Raw genomic sequence first — 18,800 nt, 5'->3', positions numbered from 1 at the left:
CCGCAATATTGCTGCCACCATGGGAGGAGGTGTCTGAGATGCAAAGGAAACAGGGAAAGACAGGAGGGAACCGGCTGCTGGCAGGAGGGGGAAGAGGACCACCAGCATCTTTAGGGATGTTCTCTGTGAGAAACAAGCGTGGGGGATAAATTAAAGGGCCCTGAGGTGACATCTGCTAAGGACGGTCTTACCCAAAAAACAACCCATGTGCTTGATCCTCTGAACTCTCTGAGCCAACACTGTGTCAGTACCCCTTTCAGAAGTGAGCACCTCAGAAGACCTATATAGGGCTTCCCTGGTGGCGCAGCGGTTGAGAGTCTGCCTGCCAATACAGGGGACACGGATTCGAGCCCTGGTCTGGGAAGATCCCACATGCCGTGGAGCAACTGGGCCCGTGAGCCACAATTACTGAGCCTGCGCGTCTGGAGCCTGTGCTCCGCAACAAGAGAGGCCGTGATAGTGAGAGGCCCGTGCACTGCGATGAAGAGTGGCCCCCGCTTGCCGCAACTAGAGAAAGCCCTCGCACAGAAACGAAGACCCAACACAGCCAAAAATAAATTAATTAATTAATTAATTTAACAACAACAACAACAACAAAAAAGACCTATATAGACATTTCTCCAAAGGAGACATATAGATGGCCAACAGGCACATGAAAAGATGCTCATCATCGCTTATTATTAGAGAAATGTAAATCAAAACTACAATGAGGTACCACCTTACACTGGTCAGAATGGCCATCATTTAAAAGTCTACAAATAACAAATGCTGAAGAGGGTGTGGAGAAAAGAGAACCATCCTACACTGTTGGTGGGAATGTAAACTGGTGCAGCCACTATGGAGAACAGTATGAAGTTTCCTCAAAAAACTAAAAGTAGAGCTACCATATGATCCAGCAATTCCACTTCCGGGCGTATACCCAGAAAAACTATAATTTGAAAAGATACATGCAGCCCAATGTTCACTGCAGCACTATTTATAGTAGCCAAGACATGGAAGCAACTTAAATGTCCATCAACAGATGAATGGATAAAGAAGGTGTGGTGTGTATGTGTGTGTGTGTGTGTGTGTGTGTGTGTGTGTGTGTGTGTATATATATATATATATATATATATATATATATATATATATAATGGAATATTACTCAGCCATAAAAAAGAATGAAATAATGCCACTTGCAGCTACATGGATGGACCTAGAGATTATCATACTAAGTGAAGTAAGTCAGAAAGAGAAAGACAAATAACATATGATATCACTTATATGTGGAATCTAAAATATGACACAAATGAACCTATCTACAAAACAGAAACAGACTCAAAGACAGAGAAAACAGACTTGTGGTTGTGGGGCGGGGAGGGATGGATTGGGAGTTTGGAGTTAGCAGATGCAAACTATTATATATAGAACGGATAAACTACAAGGTTCTATTGTATGGCATAGGGAACTATCAATACATTCAATATCCTGTGATAAACCATAACGGAAAAGAATATGAAAAAGAATATATATATTATATATATTATATATCTATATATATAATATATAGATATATAATATATATAACTGAATCACTTTGCTGTACACCAGAAACTAACACAACGTTACAAACCAACTATACTTCAATTTTAAAAAAAGGAAGTGAGCAGCCTCCACCTTGAACTATACCTTCTGGATACGTGGTTTATCTCCCTTTTTAGACCAAGATCCTTGAGGGATCCATTTCTGACCCGTCTCTCCATCCTCCACAGCCCTGGAAGGACAGCTTGCACAAACTAGGACTGATGAGGGTCTGCTGAGTTTTCATGAATGAATGAATTCTTACTCTAGATCTTGTGAAATTACCTACCCAATGTGTTCACAATTTTGAGGTGATTATAAGAATTTTATGATTTCTATCTCTAGAGTTCAGAGTATTAGTTGCGTTTTCATTTCTAGCGGTGCTTTATCCGACTGCCCCAATTATTGCGATTGCTTTATTGTTATGAACAGTGATGGTGATGGTACTGATTCTTGTCAGCATAGGGAAGCTACAGTGAGACACCTGCCTCCATTCCCCACTCCTCATCACAGAAGCCAGAAGAACAGGCCTATGGCAGATCTAATAAAGATGACCCTTGCACCGTGGCTTACAAAAGCAGCTACCTTATTCAAATGTGTCTGCCTGAGCAGTCATGCCTTCCCTCCTCAGGAGGGTACAACATGGCAAGGGAAGAAGCTGTGTGCACGAAACCAGTGTCTTCTTCAGCTGCCAGGGGAGCAGAAAGGCTGAGAACAGTCAGATGGTGATGATTTCTGTCCCATCACCCAAGAAAGACTATGTCAGGAGGAAGGAACATCGGACAGGCACGAAGGGATCAAGGAGAGTGTCACGGGGGGCAGTAGTTGGATTGAAGGTGGGCCAGTTGGGCGCACACCTGGAGCACCCATCATCAAGCAGCATTACAGTATCACTATTGTCATGTATGTAGAGATACAGTGCCAGTGTTAACCAGGTGTTCATAGAAACAGCACCAGTTAACTAAGATTTCCGTACACGACTCCTCACATTATGGTGAAACGTAAACTGATTCTGCTCCCCTGGAGCAGACAGAAGACTTAGGACAGCTCCTTGACTGTGCTGACTTATAATTTTTAAGTATTTTTGTAAAATGCCCCTCCAGCTCTCATGGTAAAAGCATGAGAGTCCCCTGAAGTCTGTCACCACATACAGCTGAAATTTCTAAATTAAAGACAGGATAGAGTGCTCTGTACTGACATAAGCTATTTAGCTTATTATATAACTTCTAGAACTTTTCATATGCCTTTTGAGAAGCTGCCCAGTTCAGAAAATCTTAGGAGTGTTTTCTTTATTTTGGACATGAGGAGAATTTATTTCTCCTCACTCCTCCTTTATATAAAAGTTAAATGAATACTTAAATAATATCAGCTTGGAGGGAGGCAGAATCATTAGTCCGTCGAGGATGCTCATAAAGTACAATTCAGGAGAGAGCATCCTTATTATAAAAAGGATACTTCAGGCTTCATACTGTTTTGAAACATTGAATTCATCCAAGTTCCCCTGCGCTGATTCCATCTCCCTAAGAATTCTTCCGATTGTGATTCAGCTCCTCAAATCCATGTGAGGCCGAAAGAGAGCACGCTCTGGCAAACACGCCACAGATTGCCTCTGATTTTCACTACCACTCTTTAGAGTGGAAATGATTATCCCCATTTTACAGAAAAGGAAACTGAGGCCCAGAGAGTTTAAGTGAGTTGCCCAGGAACACACAGCTAATAAGTGGCAGAAATGAACACTGGACCTGCATTCATCTGATTCCAGAGTCCAGGATACTACAAGGCCTCCAATTGTTTCTGTAGCTCGTTTACTCATTTATTTTCTAAACTAACACCATTTGTGAGACTTATCTGTAAATGAAAACAAGAATCCAGTAAGGGAAGACCAGGATTTTTTAAATGATTACAAATATTTTAAGAAATTCCAGGTTAGGATGGTATCTGGCTAGTGATCCATAACTCACCCTCCCCCAACTTTTCACTAAAAACCAATGTCAACTCACATACAAAATCAGATCATAACTCATAAGAGCTCCAAAAATGAAGGCTGACAATTAGACTAGAGCTAAAACAATGGATGAATATTTACTTGTCACAAGATCTGTGAGATTGAAGGAGAGGCACAAATAGTGACTGATATGGGCACTTGTCTTTGTCACCTGCAGGACAGAAAGAAAGCTCATTAGCTGGAAGGTGAGGCCTTATTCCTCCCCAACTAAATGCCTCCCCTCAGGGTCTATACCCTCCAGAAAATTTAGCAAACTTCCCACTATGATGTGGAAGGTGCTCCTCCAGTGGCCAGAGCCATTTCACACACATATCACCCCTGTGAGCATCTCTCATGCTACATCTGTACCAGGTCTGCAGTGTCCGTCATGCAACACGGCCAGGACAGACATGGATTCCCATGCTATGTTGCAGCCAGAGATTTGAAGACACAAATATAAAGTGGTTATGACAGGATAGGCGTGGGAATGTCAAACAAAATCCACCCCTAGACTACTCATAAAAAGTCATGTGGGGTCTCTTGAGGAGCCCAGGAAGGAGGCTCAGCTAGGGCCGCCGGGCCACGGGCTGCCGCGACCGGGCTGCCGCAGTCGTTAGCGGGTCATGAACCGCCGGCGGGGAGGAGGCGCCGCAGGCGGTGGCGGCGGCGGCGGTGGCGGCGACGGAGATAGCAGGGCCGGCGGGGGCATTGGGGACAGCGGGGTTGGGGGGAGGGTCGGGGGACCGGCCAGCTCAACCGCTTCGTGCAACTCTCCGGGCGGCCGCACCTGCCAGGCCACAGACCTCCACCAGCACGAGGCGGACATCGTTGTGTGGCAGCTAATACCAATCTATGTGTTTGGAGGTTACAACCCAGGTTATGATGAATCAGGAGGGCCAGATAATGAAGACTACCCTCTCTTCAGGGAGCTTTGGAGGTATCATTTTGCTACAGGAGTATGGCACCAGATGGGCACAGATGGCTACATGCCCCGAGCATTGGCATCTATGTCACTTGTGCTGCATGGAAACAACCTGTTAGTGTTTGGAGGAACAGGCATCCCATTTGGTGAGAGCAACGGCAATGACGTCCATGTCTGTAACGTGAAGTATAAGAGATGGGCTTTACCCAGCTATCCGGGGAAGAAACCCAGTGGTATATATGAACAGGCCATGGCTATCATCAATGGCTCCCCTTATGTCTTTGGAGGGACAACTGGCTATATTTACAGCACAGACCTGCACAAATTAGATCTCAGTACCAGAGAGTGGACACAACTGAAACCAAACAACCTATCCTGTGATCTACCAGAAGAGAGATACAGACATGAAATTGCACATGATGGGCAGAGGATTTACATCTTGGGAGGCGGTACTTCTTGGACAGCTTATTCCTTAAACAAGATTCATGCATACAACCTTGAAACGAATGCATGGGAGGAAATTGCAACAAAACCCCATGAAAAAATAGGTTTTCCTGCAGCCTGAAGATGTCACAGTTGTGTTCAGATAAAAAATGATGTGTTTATTGGTGGGGGCTATAATGGAGAAGTGATCCTGGGAGATATCTGGAAGCTGAGTCTGCAGACTTTTCAATGGGTAAAGCTCCCAGCTACCATGCCAGAGCCAGTTCATTTTCACCATGCAGCTGTTACACCAGCTGGTTGCATGTACATTCATGGAGGAGTGGTGAACATCCACGAAAATAAACGGACTGGGTCGTTGTTTAAGATTTGGCTGGTGGTGGTTCCTAGCCTGCTGGAACTGTCGTGGGAGAAGCTGCTTGCGTCCTCCCCCAACCTAGCAAACCTCTCCCGAACACAGCTTCTGCACCTTGGACTCACACAGGGACTCATCGAGCGCTTGAAATGAGGATTTCAGGACTGTTCATTGTTACTGGAAATGTTAATTTAAAGAGACTCCTTTATTTATGGGCAGTGTAGAATATGCTACAGAGAGGATTGGTTACCCTGATCAAGGCCTTATTCAGAAAATACATCAGATGCCTTTCTGTAAATTGTTTTAAGTTTATGGAATCTCACTTTCCCTTGTGCTTTTCTCTTTGCTTCTCTCCCTTCTGCCCCAGTACACACACACATACTCACATACTCCCTCTTCCTTGATGGAGTTGAGGGAAAGTCTGAAAGCACCTTAATAATGTGATGAATCAAGATAAGATCAAGAAAATTTTAAAGGAACTCTATAAACATATGACCCTTTCAGGAAGCGCTCTATAAATTAAAGCAACATCGTCAATAAAAACAAAAATAAAATTAAAAAAAATTAAATCCAGCAACAACAACAAGAAGTTTTGGGGATAGAACAAGAAGGCTAACCTTGAGACTCTTGCAGATTATAGGGAAAGCTAGATGTTTAACTTCCTGTTTTCAAAGGTACATCTAATTGAGTAGCTGCATCTAATGGCAGCGGTGGTTGATGTCTTGCTGCCTAGGTACCCAAACCGATCCTTTGACTTTGGAGAAAAGTTAAGCAGCTCAGCAGCTCTTGATTAGTGATTTCTTTTCTCATCCTTACGGTGCCAGCAGCAGTTAGAGTTGACTTGTCTAAAGACTTTATTGTGTGTTGTAGTTGTGCTGTTTGTTATTGCTCTTAGAAATTATGGCACCAAGAACATTTCAAATCAAGAAATTTATGGTGGTCAAAGTTCTTCGTTCTGGGCAGTTTTGAAATTCTCCTATGCTTATTAATGGTTTCAAGTATCTTTTTGACTTCATTGTGGGGAATTGCAGACCCCAAGTGTGTGGCATAAATGCTGTGGGACATAAATGTAAGTTCGTGAGAGGCCAGAGTAGAGCAGGGCAGGGAGGGCTTCTGCTCTGGGCTGTGAGCTTTGACTGTCATATTGGCCATTTCCTTTCAGAACTGTTTCTTTTCTCACTCTGGGCCGTGCACCTGCCATATTCTCAGGCAATGGGTTTTATCTCTAGAAAGCCAGTTGATCCTTGATTTTTCTCTTAGCTTTTTGCCTCGTTCTCTGTCTGCTTTAATGTGCATGGTGCTGTGAGTAATTGCCTAGTAACTGGAAAAAAGGTCTTGGGGAAAAGCCACAGGTCATTCTTCCTGATGAACTAAGTATCATTTTAAAAACTAGCATGAGGAAGGAATGAAACTGAGGATCATTCACTTTGGTGTGAAATTTTAGTTCTGGTTTGTTTTGTGTTGTATTTTAATTCTAAAAAAGAAATGACCTAAATTTTCACTTGCTTTGCCATCAGGCTGCTAGAGTGGTCACTGAGACGTGAGCAGCTGGAAGTCCTTGGGTGTATGAAAGGTGCTAAAGGTGTAGAGGAGGGCACAGTGCTGACCACCCCGTTGGTTACGTCATAACAGGAGACTCAGATGGGAGACTAGGGACATGTTTTTGCTTTAATTAAGTGCCTCCTTTTCTCTTAGCGTTTAAAATTATTCTTCTTTTTCCTTTGTCCCAGAAGGGAATCTCTTAGTCTCATGTGTGGATTTAAAATCACCCTTGAGTTATGGCTAAAAAGTTACCATCTAGTGTTCAGCTCTGGGGAAGAGAAAAATGTGGCCTCTAGACTTGGACTCCTAACTTCCAGGCCTTATTATAACCTCCCATCCATGTGGGGTTGATTTCATAGAGCCTGTGTTCTGCAAGGTCTTGTAACAACCTTTCATCTGCGAGTTTGGGTCCTTTTGGGGGAGTGAAGGGCTAGGGGAGAGGCAGGAAAAGGAGCAACTCCTCCAGAGGCCCCATCCCCCTCTTGCCATGACCAGTCAGGCCTTTAACTTCTTACCACCCACTGCTAGGCTTGTTCCAATGAGGAGCTCTCTCCAGAGCAAGTCAGTCTGAGCAGCTCCATTAGTTCAAAACAAAGCTTTGCTGCTTGACTCCAATCTAGTCTCTGGAAGTTTGGGGGGAAACTATCCGTAATTAAACAAGTCACACTACCCAGGGTGGCAAAAGGATCTTTGTCCTGGATTTATAGGAACCAAAGACTGAATGCTCAGCCTCTGTGCCTCTCCTTCTATAGTTCTTGGGATATAAGCAGGTCTCTAGTTCTACGACACCAGAGAGCTGAAAGAGAGACTGGTTCAATCCACACTTGCTAGCATCCTTTTTAAAACCTTCTGAAGGCGGTCTTCTTTGAGGTAGACTTTGGAGGCCTGACATCCAAGACCTTGTGTGTGACGTTTTCATAAAAGTACATATCCTTGGTCTAAAGTGTCTTCTTTTAATATAACACTAGTGAAAATGATGTAGTATGATCAGCTCTGAGGGCTATAGAACCACACATGTGCACATGTTCTGGATGCCAAATGAGACTGTGTATATGGTGACTTAAATGTAGATGACTAGAATTTTATATAAGGAGTCACCAGGCATTTAGTATATCCAAAACCAGCACTCTGAATTCCTGACACTGTTACTTGATTTAGGAAACTTTATGCCTGCTGCTTCTCTGCCTCTTTGAGGTACTCCCAGCCATCTTACTGCAGTCCTGTAAGTTTAAGTGCAATATATAGAAACACATATGGATATATACAGATTATATATAAGGTGTGACTATAAAGCAGGTAGCCTACTATTTTGTATCTGTTTTGGGGAAGCCAGCTCATTACTTTAGAGTCAAATTATACCAAAAATTTGAGATGTGATTGGCTGGCTTAGGCCAACTCTTGGTAAAGCTGGACTTTCAAGTCCAGTGTCTCCTTACTCCAACTCTTAGAGATTTATTGTTTCTTGGGTTTGTTAGAATTGAGACTTTTCCCCAGTCATCTTTGTACTATCTCATGTTTGCATACCTTACATTTCTTTGCCTAGGAACAAGGAAGTCTACCTGTAAGGAGTTTTCTAAATGGAGAATTAAAACCTAATATTTAATACTATCAGTTCTCCCATGTATACACTAATTTACCTGTGAATGTAATACTTTATTAAATGAAGAAAATGATGCTTTCTTCATTTAATAAAGTATTTTCCATATTCCGGAAAATCTATAAACCAGTATAGAATAGATTAAAATTTTAACTGTTCAGGGGCCAAACTGAAACCCTTTCTACTGGCAAATCTTCTTTTTTCAGGGCCCTGGTGACATGATGTAAAAATTTGCTCTAAGCTATTCATGTCCATTACATAGCTAGATTTAAAAATATAATAATAAACATTAACATTTCTAAGCAAAAGGTGTATTAACAGTGACCTTTCGTTACCCAGAGTAAAGCACAGATAATTGAAATCCATAGATAATCAGTGTTTCAACTTATCTATCAAACAATTGATTCATTTATAGTTCTTCCTTCTCCCTACCCTTTCCCACAAGCACCTCCTTTTCAATGGAGTGGGGCTAATGTGTAGTTAGAAATTGAAAAGCAGGAATCACGGAGGGGCTAGAAACCAGCAAACATATAAGCAACCCAGTTAGCTGTAGGCGGTCAACCTGATGACAGCGGTTAATGGTGAGTTTAGATGTCACTCTTCACTCTTCTGCTTTGGCATAGTCTCCTGCCCTGAGTTCTAGGCTGTCTCTCCTATAATCACCAAAGAACTCTTAGCACATATTGGAAGACAAAAGCTGTGTATTATGCAGAGGAAATCCCATCATTTGAATACATTTCTCTGGCTCTTTGCAAATACTTGCTTTTCCACTATTCTTGAAGGAGCCTCAACCTTTCCTATAACCCATATAGCTTGGCTTGTAGAAAAGGTTGAATTATCCTCTAAGACTACTTGGTCTTAATTCTGTAAAACCAGTTTGTCTTTATGTGGTCTTAAAGATGTTTAGAAGGTGGCATGGGTTACTGAATTGTCTACCTGCCAGCACTCTGATATAGCACAGAAAGTCAATTTCTTTATTCTTCATTGTTCTAGCATTGAGCTGCAGGATGGATGAGGGATTATGGTCCTATGATCATAAGCTTCCAAAACTGGTCAGCATTTGCTTAAATTGCTTAGGTTCCCCAAATGCCTCGGGGGCTCTAGGAGCATTGGAAGGGCCTGAGGTAGGCTTGGTAGAGTTCTGTAACCTCCGTGTGCGTTGCCACCAGATCATGCCCAGCAGTGGCGTTTCCCTTCTAAGGTCGTTAGATTTGGTGGAAAGCGACCTCTTCCCTCATCTAGTGTTACAAAAAGAAGTTTCGAGTTGTGCTTCAAAAGTGGTACCATCTTTTTAATATAATTTTCATGTTTTTATCATTTATTTGTTTCACTTTTTAGAAGTTTTTAAAAGGCCGTGCTTAGTCACTGTACAGGGTGAGTCAGAGGCAGTTTCACCAAGCTGTAGTAATTGCTGTTTTACTAGTTGCACATTTAGAATACAAAGGAGGTATCAGAAACACACTGACTTTCTCTAAAGCCGCTTCCTTGTACACAGAGTCTGAGCAGGGACAGCGCCAGGCATCTCCCTGTAAAGGTACCTGCCAATGAGGATTTTACTGGAAGAACTAAGCAAGAAAGGGAAACCTCACTCACATGCAGTCTCTGAGGCAAGCCTGGGCTTAGCTCTTGGTACAGGGTATGCTTAGGCCACACAGGATGCTTGCCTTACTTTAAAACTATTTGCCACAGTCCTGTTAAATAGTGTGGAAGTCCTTTTGCACTCTGGTGTGCATGCCGTATGATCAGGACAGCTTTTCCCACCTTATCTGGTTTCCTACAAGCAGGTAGGAAATATAGTGAATTTACCCTAAAATGTCCAATCTGTATTTATGTATCTTGTCAGTGTTTTGCTGTTGGCTTTCTAAAACAATCTGATCAATAAATCTTATCCAGATCTAAAAAAAAAAAGATATGTATTTGATGAAGTCATACAACATGACTAAAAGTAATTAGCTGGATAAATATGCACCAGGGAGAAATGAATGTAAACAATCTATGAGATGCAATATTTATATCAAAAACAATAAAATTCAAGGTAAAAAACTCTAGATGATACAAAGATTATTTTATATTTGAAAAGAGTAATTCCCACAATGAAAATATCATATTGAACTATTATGCATCACATAACATAGTATTGGACTGTAGATATAAAGCAAAATCTATTGAGAATTGGTGAGAAAATAACAGGATCCCAATAATAATGGATGACATTAATATGCTTCTCAGTCATGACAAATTAAAGAGGCTAAAAAAATGGGCAAGGAGGTAAAGAACCTGAATAGGTTGATTACTTAAACTTAAGAGAATCCCTTACTATCCACGTCCTCACAATACAAACTCAGGAACCCAATAGATTTAGATAGCAAGGTGTATACTGAACATAACATTATAAAAAAGAATTTCACTGCCAGCGTCTAGAGCAGAATAAAATGCCAGTTAAAACAAACATTTCAGCAAAGCTTTTCTTTATTCTAAGAAAAGCATCATTTATTCAGGGAGATAGTGGAGGGGGTGGGTTGTTTTGTCTTGTTTTTTGGCCTAGGAAATTTTTTGATGGACCCTTAGAAAATGAAAAGTGAGCTCCTGCCTCCCTTGCTGTGAAGTAATAAGAAATATATATACTAGTCAGTGCTTCCAATTCCAACCTGGAGCGCCTAAAACCCTTGTAAATTTCCATAATAGGGGTGCTAGGAGTGACTTTTGTTCCAATATTTGGTCTTTGACCCAGAGCTCCTAAAACTCCTGTAATTTCCTAAGCGAGGGGGTGATAGACGCATCTTACAGAGTTCCTAAATCCCTTGGAAGTTCCTAGGTTATAGAAGCATCTTTTGTTCTGATGCGGTAACTGTTGGTAGACTCCTCGTTGGGGGATGGTCACCAGAAAGACCAAGCTATGCGTAGAACCTTGGAACTTTCAGCCCCACCCTTTATCCTCTGGGGTGGGGAGAAGAGCTGGAGGTTGAGATAATAATCAATCAATCATGCCTATGTGATGAAACCTCCATAAAAATCCCTAAAGTACAGGGTCTGGAGAGCATGAACGCACCCACGTGCTGGGACGGTGATGCACCCCAACTCCACAGAGACAGACGCTTTCGCACTTGAGACCCTTCCAGACCTCACCAAGTACCTCTTCATCTGGCTGTTCATCTTTATTCTTCATTATATCCTTTATTATATAATAAACTGGTGGATGTAAGTAAGTGATTCCCCAGGTTCTGTGAGATGTTCTAGCAAATTATTGAACCCAAGGAGGGGGCTGTGGGAACCCCTGGTTTACAGCCAGTCAGTCAGAAGTTGCAAAGGCCTGAACTTGCAATTGGTATCTGAAATGGGGGCAACCTCACGGGACTGAGCCCTTAACTTGTAGGATCTTACTCCAGGTAAATAGCGTCAGAATTGAATTGAATTACGGGACACCCAGCTAGTGTTGGAGAATTGGTCCGTGCGGGGAAAAAGAGTCAGACGTTTGGTGTCAGAAGTGCAGTTAGTAAAGGAAACAAGTGTTTCCTTTTATTTGCCAACTCTCCCCAGCCTTGATGTGGAAAAAGATGGTGAGACAGGGGGATAAATTGCCCTACAGAGGAAGTAATTAGTGCACCAACAGCAAATGGGGAAAGATGAGAGATGCAGGGACAGAACACAGCAAAGAACAGAGACCTGTAGACAGAAGCAGGCAGTGAAAAATTCCCGTTTCGAGAATCACTGATGTCTGACATTGAATGTAAAAGTTGTTTCCAGCCCTATACTATAAATGCCTTCTGTCTGTCTCCCCCTTTGATTAAAAAAGTCTGACATGCAGAAGAGCCTCGAGTTAGTGGTGCTTTGGGAGAATAAAGGAGAAAGGACAGGTTCGGTGAGAGCAAATGTATTAACAAAGAGGGCAGCTCCTCTGGAAGGGCAGCTCCTCTGGAAGGCCAGCTCTCAAGTGCAGTGCTCACCGGGATCTGTTTCCTCTCTACTTTCAGGTATAGGAGAGGATGGTAATTCCCCACTCTCTTCCAGTTTGGTCTTGCCACGTGTCCTTTTGTGGTCAATGAAATATGGACAGGTGTTCATCTGGAAAGAAGTATTTTAGATCCCTTCCTCCTGCTGCAGCTACTGGCAATTTCCAGATGGTGACAACTCCACCAGCTTAAGTCTCTGAGTAAGGAAGACATGGGACAGGTCTCCCCACCAAAATTCAGTGGACATACAGCAGGAGCAAGAGAGAAATCTCTGTTGCGTTCAGCCACTGAGATCATGGCGTGACTTGATACTGCAGTGTAATGGGCCTGTCATGACCAACAGCCTGCTGGGTAAGGTCATGGTCAGAAGCACCAAAAGCATGGAGTAAGAGGTGGACCAAGAAATGCTCACCCCTCCACGCCAAAAGTCTTGGGGAATCTGGGAAAGGCACAGGCCTTCCCACAGTTCATAGAATAGGGGCTTGAACCATTTTGATTGCGTATTAAAAGAAAAGGTAAATTGCATATTAAAAACAGGCAGGAGGTCTTAGAGATATTTGTATTATACCTTAATGGAACATTTATAAAAATTCATTACAAATTAGGATACAAAGGAATTTCCAGTAAACCTTAAATACTGAGAAAGACATATTCTCTGACCACAAAACATTAAAACCAGCTAATAAATTTTAACGACAAAAAGCTGCCACCTAGAAATCTTAAAACTCTCCCCAAAATAACATTTGTTCAGAGAGGAAGTCTAACCTGCAATCGCATATTATTTAGAAAATGACAGAGGACATGATACATTGACAATTAGGAGCTGTAGACAGAGCCATATTTGGAAACAAACTCATAGCCTTAATACTTCCATTAACAAGAATGAAGATAAAATAGCTAAGCATTCAGCTTTAAAGGTTAGAAAAACAGAATAAACCTAAGGAAAGAGGAAAGGAATTAAATAAGATAACAAACATTAATGAAACAAAACTGATTAATCCAAGAGCTGGTTATAAATAAATAGACGCATTCTTAGCAACTCAGTAAAGGAGAGAAATAGCAAATATGTAAAACTGGGAAAGAGAATGTATCAGTATAGAGACAGAAAACAAAAATCTATGAGGGCTGGGCTTCCCTGGTGGCACAGTGGTTAAGAATCCCCCTGCCAATGTAGGGGACACGGGTTCAAGCCCTGGTCTGGGAAGATCCCACATGCCGTGGAGCAACTAAGCCCGTGCACCACAACTACTGAGCCTGAGCTCTAGAGCCTGTGAGCCACAACTACTGAGCCCGTGTGCCCAACTACTGAAGCCCGCATGCCTACAGCCCGTGCTCTGCCACAAGAGAAGGCACCGCAATGAGAAGCCTGCGCAATGCAACGAAGACCCAATGCAGCCAAAAATAAATAAATAAAATAAATTTATTAAAAAATCTATGAGGGCTGGAGGAGGCAAGAAAAGGGCACAGGAGGAGGTTACCTGCAAGTGAAGCCAGCCCAGCCAGTGGGGGTGGGGTGGGGTGGGGGTGGGTGGGAGCAGTAATAGGAGGAAGGGAAGAATATGTGCTATTACTCGGCAATGGCCCCATTTTAGAAAATGGCTGCTTATTTGCATTAGATGTTAGTGTTTAATCAGGCAACTTCTAGGGAAAGTCATAGGTCCCACAAGCCCCAGGCATAATAAGCCTATAAGAAACACAATTCTCAACACAGAAAACGATCCAGTTCTGGCTTTGCAGTTGTCCAGGAGGGAAGGAACAGATCCATTTTCGCGACTGGTTCATGGTATATCACCCTGCCTTGAATCAGGACAGCCGCCTCACGCTAGGACTGGCGTACAAAGTGCCACTAGTTATTGGAGAAGTGGGAGGGAGCCACGGCCCACAGGGGAACAACCTGCCCCCAGCTTGTGGTACAATAGGGATGTGCCACACCTTTGTGGGTGGTGACAATCTGGGCCCTACCTCTCTTTCCAGGGCCAGGGGAAGCCCCTCCTCCAACCTGAACCTTTACTTAAAACCTAACTAGTAAAACTGACCCTCGATGTAAACTACGGGCTTTGGGTGCTAATGATGTGTCAGTGTAGGTTCATGGATTGTCACAAATGTACCAAGCTGGTTGGGCATGTTGACAAGGGGGGAGGCTACGTATGTGGGGCAGGGAGTAAATAGGAAAATCTCTGTACCTCTGCTCATTTTTGCTGTGAACCTAAAAATGCTCTTTAAAAACTTAAGGCTATTTTAAAAAATCTAACTAGTAACCATCATTTGCAGCTCTAACTAGGTAATCACTATTTATTGTCCGCCTTTGACATTAACTGGTTCGTTCTCGTCTCCTCTCCTTCTCTCCTCTTTTCTCTCTCTTCTTTCTCTCTGCCTCTTCCTCTCTCACTTCAGACCAGTCCTAACCACCCTAGAGTCAGGAGGGCAGGGTCATAATCTCAGCTCCTCCACCACACACCCCACCCAGCGATGGGCTTGCAGGCAAATCAATTGATCAAGTTTTGACATCCCTCTAATCAGCAATAAAATGAAGATGTTGATCTGGTTTAGAAGTTTTCAAACTGTGTTCTGAGAACCCTGAAGATTCTAAAGAAATGCAACAGGGGTTCTGCAGGCATTGGATTCCACCTTCTCTACCTATTTGAAAAACTATAATAAGCCATGCATTTTAATATTCCTAATTTAAGTACATCTAAGACTACCAATATCTTGGATTAATTCTTCTTTTCCATGACTTCTTTTCCTTCTGCAGATTTGAGAACTGCCTAAAACATGTCCTTGAATAGGAAAATTCTATTTCTGAGTCGGTAGTTTTTTGGAAAGTAAAGCCCATTCATGTCTGCTCACATGCAAATGTGCCATCAGGTACATTACCAGTGGATATATGCACTGGGCTGAAAGAAACACCACAGGCAGCTCAGCTATACCTGCTTGAAGCCAGCTCTTGACAGGACAAAACTAAGTTTTGGGTGTTCTTCTCTAACTTCTAATATTTATATATATATTGTCTCTTTTAGATGAAGTGAAATAATTACCCATAAAAAGAGAGCAAGGTTTTGTATGTATCGTCCAACACAGTAATGTGTATGTGCAATTGTATAATATGTACATTGTATGTATGACTCATAAAAGGGTAAGTGCAAAGTATAATGTGGCTGTATTTTTACCCTGTCTCCCTGGGAGTTGGATTACCATGAGATACACGTGAACATGAGGCATCTCTGCTCTACAGAAAATGTTCAGTGTCATTGACGGTGGTAACTTGTGGTTATCTTTATGCTGCTGCTTTGTACATTACAATCACCCAGGTAATTTATGAGAGGATGCCCACTTCAAAACTTAACATTGATACAAGAAGAGAAGTAATGTTTTTTCTTCTCAATAAGTGTGTAAAATTGTAAATAAGTTTGTAAAATTCAGGAAGATGTGTCAGGTTTATTTTTTTAAGAACCTGGTTTTAAAAACCCAGAAGTAAGGCCTCCTGGAAGCTGTGGCTGTAGCTTATTTAAAGCCATCTCTGTGAGCAGCAAAGATAAGCACAAGCTATTAAGAAGGTGGCAATGCCTTTCAAACCAAGGTTTTAATTTGCCAAGAAAATGAAGACATTGTCTTTAAATATTCCCTCCTCAGAATTACTCATAATACCTTGGGGAGTAAATTCCAGAATATTGGTTTTTCATAACAAAGTTTAAGGCAAAGAGGTGGTTTAAACATTTCACATGAAGCAAGAAATTATTCTGAGTGTATTTTTCTGATAAGAAACTTAGCTAGATTCCTCTGAAACATAACAAGACTACCCCAGCTTGCAGATCATGTTGGTATTTTTAATAAATCAAATGAGCTTCATTTGGCAATTTAGGGTCACAATGTTACATGCTTACAAATCATTCAGCATTGAAAATGAAAGCATTTGGACTGAACATTCCAAGCAAAATGCATTTGACTATTTTAAAACTCTGAGTAAGTATCTGACAGAAGTAAAGGCTAACGAATAATTTAATAGCACTGTTGAACATTTCACAGTATTAAAAGAACACTGACAAGAATTTTCTACCAAACACTGAAGATTTAAATTGGCTGAGTTGCTCATTCAATCAACTCCATCCAAACGGAACACTCTTGCAGAAAAGGGACGAACGCTGTTGTTAGATGCTGCGTGATTCAGCTGAGGAAATAAGCATTCAGCAAATGCCGTGTAGAAGGTAGAATGGTGAGCAAAACCAGGCAACATCCCGGCAAGCATGGAAGGTGGAGGTTGGTGCAGGAAACAGGCACTGACCTGTAACCACAGAAACAACTCTACCTGCACCCGTGACAGCTGCTGTGTAGGAGGGGCACGCCGTGCTGGGAATCCCTATCATTAGCGAATTTGGCCTCCTAGTAAGGCAGGTCAGGCAGGTCAGGGGCAGCATCTCTAAGAAAGCGACATTTGTGCTGACATTGTAGGGAAGAATAAGAGTCAACAATGAAGCAGGGAGGAGAAAGTATTCCAGGCTGGGGCATTAGCATGTACAAAGGCCCTGTGGTGGACCAGAGCATGGCCAGTATGAGAAATCAAAGGAAAGCTAATGTGAGAGCAGAGCTGAGGAGCCTGGAGAGGCCAGAGGGGGTGACACGTGGGAGCCAAATGCTGCTGGGTCATATTTCTCCATTCAGCCATTTACAATCAGTCATTCATGAATCAGTATTTACTGAGAGCCTTCTAGGTGTCAGACAGTGTTCCAGGTACATGGGGAGATGTACTAGTTTATAGGACAAGTAAGGATCCTGTTTTCATGGAGTTTACATCCTAGATAGATAATAAATAACACCCTATTTAAAACTCAGAGCAGGGCATTGGCGAGGGATGGATTGGGAGTTTGGGATTAGCAGATGCAAACCAGTATATACAGAATGGATAAACGACAGGTCCTACTGTATAGCACAGGGAACTATATTCAATATCCTGTGATAAACCATAATGGAAAAGAATATGAAAAAGAATGTGTATATATGTATATTTATATATATAACTGAATCACTTTGCTGTACAGCAGAAATTAACACAACATTGTAAATCAACTCTACTTCAATAAAATAAATTTTAAAAACTCAGAGTGTTAAGAGCAACGAAGAGAATTAAAAGAGGGCAATCACTGAACTGTACACCTAAAAATGATTAAGACGGTATGTTATTTGGATTTTATCACAATAAAAATTTTGCAAATAATAGGAAAATGGGCTCTAAACAAACAAACAAAAAAAGAGGTTGGTGTATTCACCGTTTGGAAACCAACATGGGAATAATTGTTTCAAGCAAGGGGGATCACTGTGTGCTAAATCTACTGGGCAAAACGACGATGGCAAACAGGATGTTTATACAGTCTCAGAGTGCATCCCCACAAGGTACTTCATAATTACAAGAGATGAATAGTAACGTTACAGTAGAGAGGACTGGCCGTGTGTACCACCTGAGACGATGCTCAGAGATCACAACACCAGCTCACTGCTAGACCTGCCAAGAATGCACGGTCTGAATCTCATCATGAGAACACATCTGACAGATCCAAACTGAAGGACATGCAGCGAAGGAACTGGCCTGCATCCTTAAAAAATGTCAAGCTTACGAAAGATAAAGGAAGACTGTGGAACTATTCCAGGCTGAAGGATCCCAAAGAGAAATGATCCTGAATGGAATATTGGACCAGGAAAAAAATTGTTTTATTTTGCTCTAAGAGAATATTAGTGGAACAATGGCAAAAGTTTGAGTCTGTAGATTCAATAATAGGATTGTACCAATGTTCATTTTCTGGTTTTAATAATTGTATTTGGTTATATAAGAGAATGTCTTTGTTTTTAGGAAACACACACTGAAGTACTTAGAGGTAGATGGGAAGCATTATGTTTGCAGTTCGCCTTCAAATAGTTTAAAAAAATTATGTGTGTGTACAGATGTAAATATATGTATGTATATTATGTATGTAAATGCATATATGCTGAGAGAGAGAATGCCCTCGGAAGAGGCAATACTTAGGATGAGTTATAAATGACAAGGAACTAGCCAAGGAAGACCCTGTGAAAGGGCAGTTCAGGCAGAGGGAACAGCTAGTGCAAAGGCCCTGAGGCTGGAAAGCACTTGGTGAGTGTAAGGAGCAGAAAGAACTCCAGTGAGGCTGAAGCTGGACTGAGTGGGCGAGGGAGCAAGTGCTGTGAGATGGGAGCAGAGAGGAGTTTTGCCTTTTTTCTAAGAATAACAGGAAGCACTAATGCGTTTTAAACAGGATGGGGATGATGGGGACTGGACCAGAGCATGGGGGAGATGGAGAAAAGTACATGGATTTGGGATTGTTTAGGAGATTAAAAAATCAAACAGGATGTGGTGGTGACCTGGACGTGCCCTCTGGTTCTCTTCTTTCAAGCTTTGGATCTGAATGGAACTGAACCTAAGATTTCAAGTGAACTGTAAAGTG

General features: G+C 42.0%; 1 protein-coding gene and 1 pseudogene across 1 annotated transcript in view; one reads left to right on the top strand and one right to left on the bottom strand.

Moving 5' to 3' along the window:
• Positions 1-18,800, bottom strand: part of ADD2 (adducin 2) — a 104,686-nt gene that overhangs the window by 61,686 nt on the left and 24,200 nt on the right. The gene's annotated exons all lie outside the window — the stretch shown is intronic.
• On the top strand, positions 4,168-5,415 carry LOC132376732 (kelch domain-containing protein 10-like; annotated as a pseudogene).

The sequence above is a fragment of the Balaenoptera ricei genome, chromosome 13 (genome assembly GCF_028023285.1).
Source record: "Balaenoptera ricei isolate mBalRic1 chromosome 13, mBalRic1.hap2, whole genome shotgun sequence".
Classification (NCBI taxonomy): Eukaryota; Metazoa; Chordata; class Mammalia; order Artiodactyla; family Balaenopteridae; genus Balaenoptera; species Balaenoptera ricei.
Note: the sequence above shows the minus strand (reverse complement) of the source record. Positions and strands in the feature narration are given on the sequence as shown.